We start from the raw sequence: 11,661 nt of genomic DNA, 5'->3' as shown, positions 1-11,661 counted from the left end.
GAACCAGCGCCATGCTGAAGAGCCTCAGCCACCTCCTGTCCTTTGGGGTTCATTTTTCCTGCTTTCTCTTTGTTTGTTGTCTCAGAATCTGTGACACAAAGAAACCCATCTCCTGTCTTAGGAAACTTAATGCTGCAAACTCTACTTAGAGGAACCTTTGAAGACTGTTACATAAGAACACTCCTTCCTCAAAAGAGGAGTTTCCTTCTGGCCCCCCCCCCCTTTTATTGTGTTTTTCTCCCTTTTTAGACAGTGAGTTAAAGAAACAGCAGATGTGTCTTTCACGGATTAATGGGTGTTCTCCTGTCCGAGGAAAAACTGGATGAGGATGAGGATGGTTCGGACTAGAGTTGGAAGGGGAGGATGGAGCTGGGGTTGGGGTTTGGAGCAGAGCTACACTGGACTCGGGCACATTCGGAGCAACATCCTTTACTGTGGAGGCTACTTCTCAGGTAACCAGGAATCGAGGGGAAGGACCGTGCAGAGGCCGAGCATGAACGGCAAGAGCAGGGGTTTGGAGAAAGGATGAACGCAGGTGGGGCTCTGTCCCATCTGCTGGCCCTGGCCAGTTTTTCTCACTAACTTGGACTGGAACAGAGGACAAAATATTTTTTTCTGCCCTACTTCTAAGGTTAGGTAAGGGCAGAAATCATCATGGTTTTTGAGTACATTTTTCATAAGACAATGTGCTGTAAATGTCTTTGAAGAAAAACCGAAAAATGTTGCTCCCTCCAGGAGCGGTTCAGGGAACTGCCCACAGGGGCACCCTGCACAGCCCGGGCAGGAGGATTTCCTGGGCAGGGCTTGCCAGGACCTGCCTCTCTGGAGACTCTGGAGTCCTGCAGTGCTAGCTCTGCCCTGTGTAGTGACACTACTGTCCTCTCTGTGGCTTGTGGACACAGCTTTCTCCAGACCCCTTAAAGTGGTGCATATTCTATAAAAACTTTTTCTATTATGCCATAACCTTGCTCTAGTCAGTGAATGTTCCTAATGCTGCTGTTTCAACATTTGAATTTTTTTTTAATTTATGAAACACACAAATTTTTTTTAAAAAACAAAACACATCCACATACACACACACACGCTTTGCTATGTGGCTTCCGAGGTTTAAATTTTGGAAAGTAAAAGAATTAAAACTTCACGACCACAGACCACCTCAAACCAGAAATACCTCAGAATTTTCTACTTGTGTAAGTTTTATTATATATTTTGTTAGTTGTGTTGTCTTGTAGTAAGTATATTTTAATGTAAGTTGGCTTTTATGACAAGAAAGTTTAAAAGAAATAGAGAAAAAGAAAAAAAGCTTGAGTCTTCTAGGGAGTGCTCCCGATTTTGTTTGATTACACCCCCTTGTAAATAATTGTTACCAACTGTAGGTTGGCTGTCTGGGCATTCATCGCTCTTGTTTGTGAAGGCTTTTCCTTCTGGTTTCTTTAGACCATTTTGTTTAAAAAACTGGATCTCTTAATCTTGAGAGAAGGTAAGTCCGTGGGCGAGGGGAAAGAGGTTGACTTGGGTGAGATTGGAGAGGGCCTCCTCTTGGGTCATTTGGAGGTTCAGATGTTTCCTTCAACTTGATTGGTTGATGTTCAGAATGACAGGTAACCCCACTTTAACTTGGTAAAACTGTGGCCCTTAGACCTGCATGAGGTCATTTTACTTGAGATTTTATTTCGTAAGCACGATCGCTGCAGAGATCCCTGGTGTCTCTGAATCCACACTGTGTCCGGGCAGTTGTGATAGGAGGGTGCACCTGGGAGTGGAGGGTTTCATACTCTGTCCTGGAGGCCACTGCAGCCTCAGCACGTACCCTCCTGCCGTCTACTCCCTGCTCAGTGCGCTGTATGTGGCGCAGCACCCGGGCCCTGCCGCCTGGCTGTGTCCTCGTCTCTGGGTGTTTGGGCACAGGGTGCTGTGGGAGGGGAGTTTGCTTCCCTGTCAGAGCCCAGTTTTTATTTCATGGGTCAAAATGTGAACTGGCCAAGGTGGTTACAGGGACAGGTTTTCCCTTTGTGTTTTTGTATTTTTGGTAAGCTATATGGTCTTTCTTCCTTTTTGAAACTATTTGACTTTGTGCTGTGGTAATTTTCTTCCCTCGGAATAATTTTTAACAGCAAAACAGGCCTTACAGCAGTTGCTTTTCTTTTCCACTTATTTCTTTAAGAAGCTTTAAAATATTTATTGAAAAGTGCCATATCTAATTTCTTTAGCTTTCTCCTCAGGCAGTGCTGGGTGTCTCTCTACCTTCAGAAGAAACAAACCACTGACAAATGTAGCTCATTTACTATGGGAGCGGTCAGATCGCCGATCCTGCCTAGTGCGGAACACTAAACCCCAGCATCTCCATTTGGTTTTAGATTTCTTCTGGGTGATTTTTCTTTTGTGTGCTGGCTTGATTCTTGTGAGAACAAGTTCTGACCTGGTTGTGGAGAATTGTGCCGGTCAGGACACGGTACGTGACAGGGCAGGCCTTCCATCGGCCTACAGGCCTTTTATGTGGGTGGGCTCCTCCTTTGCCAACCCTGTGCTCAGCACTGTAGCAGCCCTTGGCACCAGAGTGAAGTGTCAGGACATGATGGTACCTATTTGTTGCGGCAGAGAGAGGGATGTGTGGGGTGGTCTGTGTCAGACTATGCTTTTCCCTCCTGTTGCATACATGCAGTCATCAGGCAGTCTCCCTGAGTGCTGCCAGTGGTTCGATGGCTGGAAGGTGAGTGATCTTTCCAGGGTACACAGCTGAGAGCCTGGGTGGGTCTTCCTCAGAAAAGTATTTGCTGTTGTATACTCTTTTGGGGAGTGAATCATCTAGAGCCCTGGTTTGTGTTTAATGGGTTGAGGGGTCTCTGCTTATGTTCTTTTGCAAAGACCTCATGTGACATCCACTTCTAGGGAGCTTGGCTAGCCGCTTGTTCCCTATCCCCAAGTGGAAGATTGGTGGGAATGGCGCCTGGTATCATTTTTCCTGCCTGTGAGAGGGACTTCCCCTTCTAGGATAGGAAGGTGGTCCAAGATCCTTGCTCTTTTGATTCTAGAGTGCAGTCACACAAACAGGCTCATGACTGTGGGGTGGACTTTGGGGCAGAATGTGTTATGTTTGGAAACACCCATGATCACTCTAGAAAGACATCCCTAGCCAGGGAAATTTAGGAGTGAGCAAGAGGAGAAGGAAGCAGATGGGCACAGAGGCCATGGTGTCACAGTGTCCAGCAGAGGACTGTCTGTGACTTGGGGCGGGGGGTATGTCGATGAGGGCAGGGAAGGCCATGGACATAGTAGAGCCTCCTGGGACTGGCATGAGCCAGTTTTCTCTTGGGGCCATTGGTCCTTACAAGGAGTCCTTAGGGGGAATTGCTCAGGGTGAGGGCTGCAGGTGGACCTTTCTTAGGAGAAAGTGGGCATCATTAGTCTGCATTGTCCTGTTTGCCTTCCTAGATGCCCCGTAGAATCACCCTGCTTGGGGTGATCTTCCCGTGTACTAGCTGCTTCTTATTCAGAATCCATCCTGTCTGAACTTGAGGGGCATGTGTATAGAACAAGAAAGATCTTATCTAGCCTTGAACATCTTCAGGGCTTGCTGCAGCTGGGAACCTAGGTGGGACTTCCTCAGATTTAATGTTTATTTGCTGTCGTGTATTCTTTGGGAACTGTCATCTAGAGCCCTGGTTTGTATTTATTGGCTGGAACCTCCCCACTCAGCAGAGGGAAGCATCTCATCTCCAGGCCACTGAGTGCTTCTTTTGCCCTACGATGCCAGCCCAGCCCTCTTGTGGTTTGATGCTTTAGAGGCAAAGCAGATGATCTGCAGTTCTCATCTGTCATCTTTCTCCTTGATTGGCATGTTCTTGCTTCCTGCTACCCTGCCACTCTGCACTGGGTGGTTGGCTGGTGACTGGCCTCTCCTTGGTAGCAGTTCCAATGGTGTGTTGAATGTTCACCACGGGCAGTGTCTCATGACCGCTCTGTTCTGAGCCAGGAGGGCATGGAGGCAGCAAACCTATACAGGGTGGGACGACTGGATAGCTCTCTCTTGCAACTGGAACTTTGCCCTTTATTAGACTGCAGTATAAAGTTCACAGCACTTACTGGTAATACAGGATTTGAAGATTTTTAGTAATGTAGTATGCATAAGTGAGTTTTTAGACTTGGTTAGAAGTTGAGTGGCCAGGCATTATTCTTGAGAACTTGGCTCACTAGAAAAATAGTGAAATTGGAAGGCATTTTCCAGGAGTTAGCTTACTTTGATTGTCGGTCCCAGCTGTTTCAACAGCCTATTGGCTTCTAAATGGCTCATCTTTGGAGAGATGGCTAGGCCTGGTTCACATTTCAGGGCACTAGACCATACCTATCTAAGCACGGTGAATTTACTCCTCTACCCCCCATCTGGGGTGAGCAGCCAGATAGGAAAGAGGGCCAGGGAGTCTTCTTCTCATTTGGGTGACATAAATTTTCCTTCGCTGTTTACAAAAGCTGAACTAATAAAATAGTCAGATAATGTGTTCAATATAGTGATGCGTTTAAGTCTTCATCAACAGAACTCTTTGTCTTCTCGGTCTAGATTTGTAAATATTTAATAAATTCAGGGTTGTTTGTACATGTTGTTCTTTAAGTAAGATTACTGGTAGTTGATTTGTAACCAGCAATCCACCTATGAATGTATCCCAAACCTTTAGAAGGCTTGGAAAAGCTTTTTAAGAGAATGATTTAGTTTTTCTAGGAAAAAGAAATTGAAGTGTAAGATGTTCCCCTTGGAAATTAATTCAATTGATAACAGCCACCTTTAAAAAAAAAAATTACATGCTCTAAGAGACCCATATACTATCATCAAATGAAAGTCCAAGTTGTCTAGTAGGGTATTTTGAATAATCCTATTTTATACTTATTTTAGGTCCACTCTAAGCTTTGGTTTGAATGAGATTTTGAATAGAAAGAAGTTACTACCATTTAAATTTTTACCAACATTTTACATTTTTGTGGCGGTATCTTCCAGGTATGAATGAAGCAGGACTTTCTGATTGTAGTCCTCTGTATATCCCCCGTAGTGCCAAAACCAGTGATAGTTTATTTGCTCCTATGGCAGCTCATAGACATAATAACACATATAGTTTTTTCTCATGAATTAAAATGCATTTTCTAGATGCCAGTATGTGGTGATGGGCCCTCCTCTGCCCTTCTTTTCCCCAGGAGTATCTTTGAACTGTCTGGGGAGTAGGTAATTCTGAGAACTACTGCAAGCCAACTACAGGATACTAAAGAAATAGACACGTGGACATGTTTGTCTGCAATGGACTATACAGAGCTGGATGGACATATGTGGAAAAGTGTTAATTCATGTCTAAAGTTTACGTTTACAGTTAATGGAAAATATGCCCCACTGGCTCATGCTTTTCATGCAGGTGGGGATGGGTGTTTTGAAGTGGATGAGTTCTGTCTTGAGTCCTGGGAATTACTGCTATTGATTGGGCACAGACTCATTCCCTGACCCTCGCAATCATGGTTGCGCTGGAATGTTGGTAGGTAGCATGTAAATAAAAGAATAGGCTATATAATAGAGATCTGACACTTGAACTTACACTTTAAAAAAGCTATAGCTCTACATATATATTTAGTTATATCACCTGACGGATTCTTCTGCACAGTGTGGAGATTGTTTTGTACCACAGATTATTTTTATAAAATCTAGTGAGTTTGAGAAGAATGATTTTTGTACAGAATAATGAGCTTTACCTTTCGAGATAATGTACACTGGAGTATGGTTGGTGTGGAGCTTTCACTTGGTACTCATGATGCACTGGCAGGCTGGAGTCCACCAGCCTGGGTCTTGTTTGGCCAGCACTCCGCTTGTGGCTGGGCAGTGACACTTTCGCATGGCTCCCTGAAGCCTGGGAGGAGCAGGGCTGGGGAGGCCAGAGGAGCCTGCAGTGTGTTTTACACTTTGCTCTTCCTCCTGAGATTTCTTTTGATCAAAGGGTTCTGAAAGTTAAACATTATTTTTTAGGTTCCTGCTGTAGTATGTAGTAATTTGAGGGTGTTTTGGGGAACAGAAATTGTGTGCGGGCGCGGATTGGGGCAGGTTGGAGCTAGAATAAGATTCAGACTATAAAAATGAAGATTCGGAGATTTGAATGAGCCACCCAAACTGAATTATCCAGGACCAGATTACCCAGTTTTCAGGACAGACATTCCAGCTGAGTCCCTGTGTGGACAGTGGGGAGAGAGGGGTGGACATAGTGCTCGCACTAGATGGGCAGCGCCGGGCACCTTTCTTCTCTCTGGCAGGGCTATTTGGAAGTGAGAGTAGTTGGCTGGGCTCGTGAGTTATCCAGGAGCCCATGGAGGAAGCTCAGAACCCCAATCGGCAAAGCATTGTTCAGATGTCTACATGTTCTCCTGCTCGTCCTACAAAGGTCAACATCGCAGCCATCATTTGGGAGGCGGTTTTCATGGTAGCCTCTTTTTTTTTTGAGTAGAGAGTGGTTGGTTGTTTGGATGAACCTTTTGATGGCGATATAGGGGAAGCGTATAATGAGGCTTATTCTTCATCTCTCTAATTGCAGTTCTGAGGCCCAGCTGAAGACTGTGCCCAGGCCTGCTTGCTGGCTTAGGCTACTGTGTCCAGAGTACGCTGGTTGGGAAAGTCTTGTCAGGAGACTCCATGATGTGTCATTTTAAACTAATTGCTTTTCATTCATTCTGGTTTAAAGTTTTACACTTTATGCCTTTTATAATTTGGAATAAATTTAGTTTCAGTGCTCCGGAAACCATCCCATTGTTTCTTTCCTCATCCCCCGTAAAAGAACATTTCCCTGCTCTCCAGCCACGAGTCTTGGAATGTAATTCTGTTGTGCCTTTGTTTTTGTCACTTGCCTCCCCTCCACCCAACAAAAGCAACTGCTGTAAGTTTTTTTCTACTTATCTTTTCTAGCCTGAAACCCCACTTTTTTCCTTTTTTCCCAGCTATAATTTCTGGAGGCACTTGTCCTCCAGATATTTTAAGAACCAGTTACCTCAGACCTCATGTTGAACGGTGTCACCATCTGGGTCCTCTTGGTACTGCAGGCCTGTAACACACGTGCAGGAGCCCTGCCAAGTGTGGGCACTTATTTGTTTTAAAGTAAAATTCTTCCCAGGGACTGGAAACAGGGCTTCTGGCAAGCTCTTAGCGCCACTGTGGTGGGGTGGGTCTCATGTGTCATCTGAACGGTGCTTCCTGTGCTCCCTCTTTGACTTCTGCCATTTCCAGTATTCTTGGGCAACGTGATTCAGTCGGCTGGTCTTGCACACAAATCAGTTCCAAAGATGAGCTCTTTGTAACACATCTCCAGCCATTCAACTCAGATGTAGAACATTCCTTTAAATGGCAGGATTAAAAAACCCAAACCCTCCACCACAGTGCATTTTGGGAAGATGTCTGTAGCATATGTTGCTGTGAAATTAGGCCTTGTGGGATATGGCTGTTTGTCATTTTGATGTATTTTAAATAAATAAATATATATATATTTTTAAAAGAGCCTTTTTTACCAATTCAGAAAGTTTAATTAACCAGCAGTCACCACACCTGAATTTTTGTCTCTGGGGCATAGATGGCAGACCAAGATTAAAAGTGGTAACTCAGCCATCGGAGTGTGGGCTACCTGCCGCCTGCCTGGGTGGTGCTGCGGGCTGTGGGACACCAAGGTCAGTGTGTTCCCGGTGGGGCCCAACCCAGCCCGCGGAGCGTTTGGTCTCTGCCCTGCTCAGTGGACTGTTGACTTCAGTCCCTGCAAGTGCTTTAGCCCGCATGGGGTTTTCTCAGAGCACTGCCACGAGTTAAGTGTATGTTTAGCCAAATAATTTCTCCATAAGGGAAAAAACGCGCTCATCCAAATTTTACCAGCAGTGACAGAGATGAGAGTAGGAAAGATCAGGCAACATCTGGGTTTTAAGAAAGCATCCAAGTGATTGTCGAGGCTGTCTGAGAGCCAGTGATCATAGAGATTCATAGAGGATCTCATCTGAAAGTGTTAAGACCTCCTGTGAGGGGGAGGGATTGTTAAAATGCCAGCGGTTTCCTACCCCCCACCCCCATTTTTTTCTAGGATTTTGTAAAAATGCAAAGAAAATTGAGTGGTACTTGAGAATCGAGGGGAAGGGTTACCGCAGATTAGAAACAAACATACTTTTAGATTTCAGTTCTACACCACAAATCCACACAACACCATTTTTCAACTGTACAAAAGAATCTGCTTGTGAATTTGACATGCTCTTAATGGTAGCGTCTGAGGCCGAATTTTTCACCTGTTTAATCAGATTATTTTCCACATTTGTCCTTGAGTCTGAATAACTTTATACAGTACTGTAAATTTAACTTCTATTGAGTTTGATGTCAATTCTTGTGAAAAGAGCTTCTGCACATAACAGACATACAGTTAAAGAACACAGCAGAGTACAAAATTTGCAGGACCAATTTTAGAGTCAGCAGAGTGTCACCTCTCATTTGCCATCTTATCTATCAGTTTTACCAGCTACTTCTAAATTTGTACATTATTTGTAAGGAAAAGAAGGAAAACCCTAAGACTTGTCTAACTTAGTGGAGAATGTGTGTGTTGGGTTTAGGGTGGATAGCAAAGTCTTCTTGAGCTGTGTTATCTTAACTTGTATATAAAAATTGTAATTAAAAGTTTGGATTCACCTGTTTCTTGCGGTTTAAAACAATGAGTAATTGCAAACTCTGGAAATGTGACTAGTATATGATTTAAGGCTATAGAAGTGAGGAAGCTCTTCATGTGCTAAAACTAAAGACTTCTAGTTTTTGGCTCAAATTCAATAAGTACTGTTTGTATACCAGGATATGTGAGATGTAAATGTAATAGGTCACTTTTCACCCTTGTAGCTATAAAATAAAAATTTTGTAGAACAGAAATAGCTTGTACTACTGAATTAACAAAAGTTATACTAAAGTATGTTTTTTTAAAAATATATATATACACAGTTAAGCTTGTTGCTGTTACCCTGTCTGGATTTGAAAAGTGTGCTGATTTATATATATATATATATATATAAAACACACACACACACACATATATATATTAGATACACGCACACATCAAAAATGGCCTAAAGCAGACATCCGTGTAATTACAGTTGCAAAATGAAGACGTTTTGGAAAGAACATTGTATCATAGTTCATTCATTTGCAGTGGATCTTTGTTCCTTTTTACTGTGGTAATTTTAGAAATGAGTGTCAAGTTTGAAATTAGATCTGCTAAGTTGGGGTTTTGCTGCTTGAACTCTGCACTGGGTCCTCAAACCGATGTGAATGTAGTTTTTCCCCCTGTGTGAAGAAGCAGCCACACCCCAACAGAATAGGAGGAAAAATCTAGAACTATTTCAAGTTTTATCTTTTCGTATATGAAAATAAAAGAATAATAATAATAAAGACTTGTTGTTGTCTTAATCATGTGGCAGGGGATGGGGTGGAGGTTTCTTTTCATGGGAATTAAAAATGAAATGGTGTTCTTCCACTTAACGGGGCTGAACACCCTGAACACCCCTGGGAGTTCCTGCTGGGTGCACAGGTACTATCATGGATTGCCTAGTCCTCCATGTTCCCTGAGGGGCTGGATCCTGGCATAGGTCTCCATTTTTGCTCTTCAGAAGCTCAGCATCTAGTTGGGTCATCTCCTGAATGGACTGTCAAGGACTTTGGACGAGTTCCTGCAAGGCAGAGGTGTAATTTCCACATCTCCCAGATTCCCCAAACATAACCCCCACCTCTCAGTCCTCTACATTGCAGGCAGCCCTGCACAGTGTTTGTGTTAACTGGAGCAGAGAGGTCTAGATAATCATTTATATTCAGGACTGCTGCAGAGTACAAGTTCTGCCATTCCCAAACATGGCTGAGTAGCAGGGTCCCTGGCTGAGCTATTAAAAAATAGGATTATTGGTTACCATTCCAGATCTAAATCAGTAAGCCAGATGTCATATTTTGGAGTCCCTGAGCTCTCACCAAATGAGAACACAGTTCCCTGCCAACAAAATAATGACAATCTTAGCTATCAAACAAAGAAAACAGTCCCAGAAATCACCTCACCGCTGTGTACACTCATGTAAATGCTTTTTTTGGAGCCCCTGTTATTTTCTAAGTGGAGACTTACCAACTTTGAATCCTTGGGGTAAATGCATTTTTATTCACCTTTTATTAAGAGGATTAAGCAACCTGCTTGGCTCTGTTAGTGAGCAATTTTTGATGAAAAGGCTTTTATTTAGTGACCAGTTTTCCAGTTTGGGTTCCTTTTTGCTCTTTCAGATTTATAGCGTTCACCTTTGATTAGCAAGTGCTCCTAATGTAGAACAGAGGAAGGCAAAGGTTAACATTTTTAGCAGTTAAATGCTCTACGCCCCTGCTATACCTTCCAGACCAACATTTTTGAATGACTTTTGAGCTAGAAAAGTTGAAGATTGGACCATGGGAGTCATCTGGTCAAACTTTCTCTTTAGCGAAAGAGAAAGGAACTTTTCACCAAAGGAACTGGTTTATAAAAGCAATCTTGCCCAAGTGAGCAAGTAGAAAGGGCTGGGGGAGGGATGGGATTGTGCACCTTGTCTTTCTATTCCTTCCCTTAGGGATCATGTACTCCTGTGGACCACTAGAATTCCCTGGGAGTTACCCTGCTAAGAGGCAGTCCTTCCAATCCTCAACTGTTTACACATACAGCATCGGGAAGAGGATGTCACCTGTCCTTTATTTCTAGTGTTTAGCACAGTGCCTGACACTCAGGAGGGCCATGAGAAATACTTCTTGAGTGAATGAAATAGTAAATTATGATGGAAGCTGCACAATTAGCTTTGAAACCTACAGATACCAATGTCTGGTCTTTGTCCGGACTCTTGGTTGCAAGTAACAGAAACTATTAAATAAAATGGCTTTACTAGAAGGATCCTGGGGAAAGTGGCCCACTGAGAAAGGCAGGATGTTTCTGGGCTTCAAGAACCTTAGAAGCTGGTTGTAGGCCTCAGCATTTCTTCCACTACCACTCAGTGAGAGGTTAGATGCACCAGTACCTTTGTCTACTGATGCAGGAAATAAGGTGGTAGACAGTGCCAGAGTTTTCACGTACAGCTTTGCTACCTGGAGAGAGGTCCAGATACAAAATCTCTGGAAAGACTGTCTAACTTAGCTCAATCATTTAGGGCCAGAGACCCAGAGTTTTACACAAAATGACTTTATGAGTGATATATCTGTGGAGGGAGCATGAAGCCATGAGGCTGTGGAAACAGTGCCTACACTGGACTTGATTGGAAGAAATGGCCTCCTGCTTAGTGAATAGTCCAAGGGGAATGCTAGAGATTGTTTTCCAAAATGTTCAGGACCCATTTATTCGTAAGTGGGAGTGTATAAAGCATCCTTAAGCATTCAGCAATCCAGATTTTCTATCATGGTAAGACTCAAAATTCGCCAATATTATTCTACAGAGCATTTACGATGACTCATGTTCTTCCCTAAATGCTTTAAAAGGACCATCTCCTTTAATCCTCCCAAGAACTTATGGACTCAGTAGTAGTATTCCCACTTTGAAGAAAGCAAATGGAAGCCTCGAAGGTGCAGCAACACACCCAAGGTGGGAAGTGGTTGAGTGGGATCAAACTCCTCACTCTGATTCAGGGCCCTAAGCAACCGTGGAG

The sequence above is a fragment of the Talpa europaea genome (genome assembly GCF_964194135.1).
Source record: "Talpa europaea genome assembly, chromosome: 11".
NCBI classification, from domain to species: Eukaryota; Metazoa; Chordata; class Mammalia; order Eulipotyphla; family Talpidae; genus Talpa; species Talpa europaea.
The sequence above is the reverse complement of the archived record's forward strand: the minus strand, read 5'-3'. Positions refer to the sequence as shown.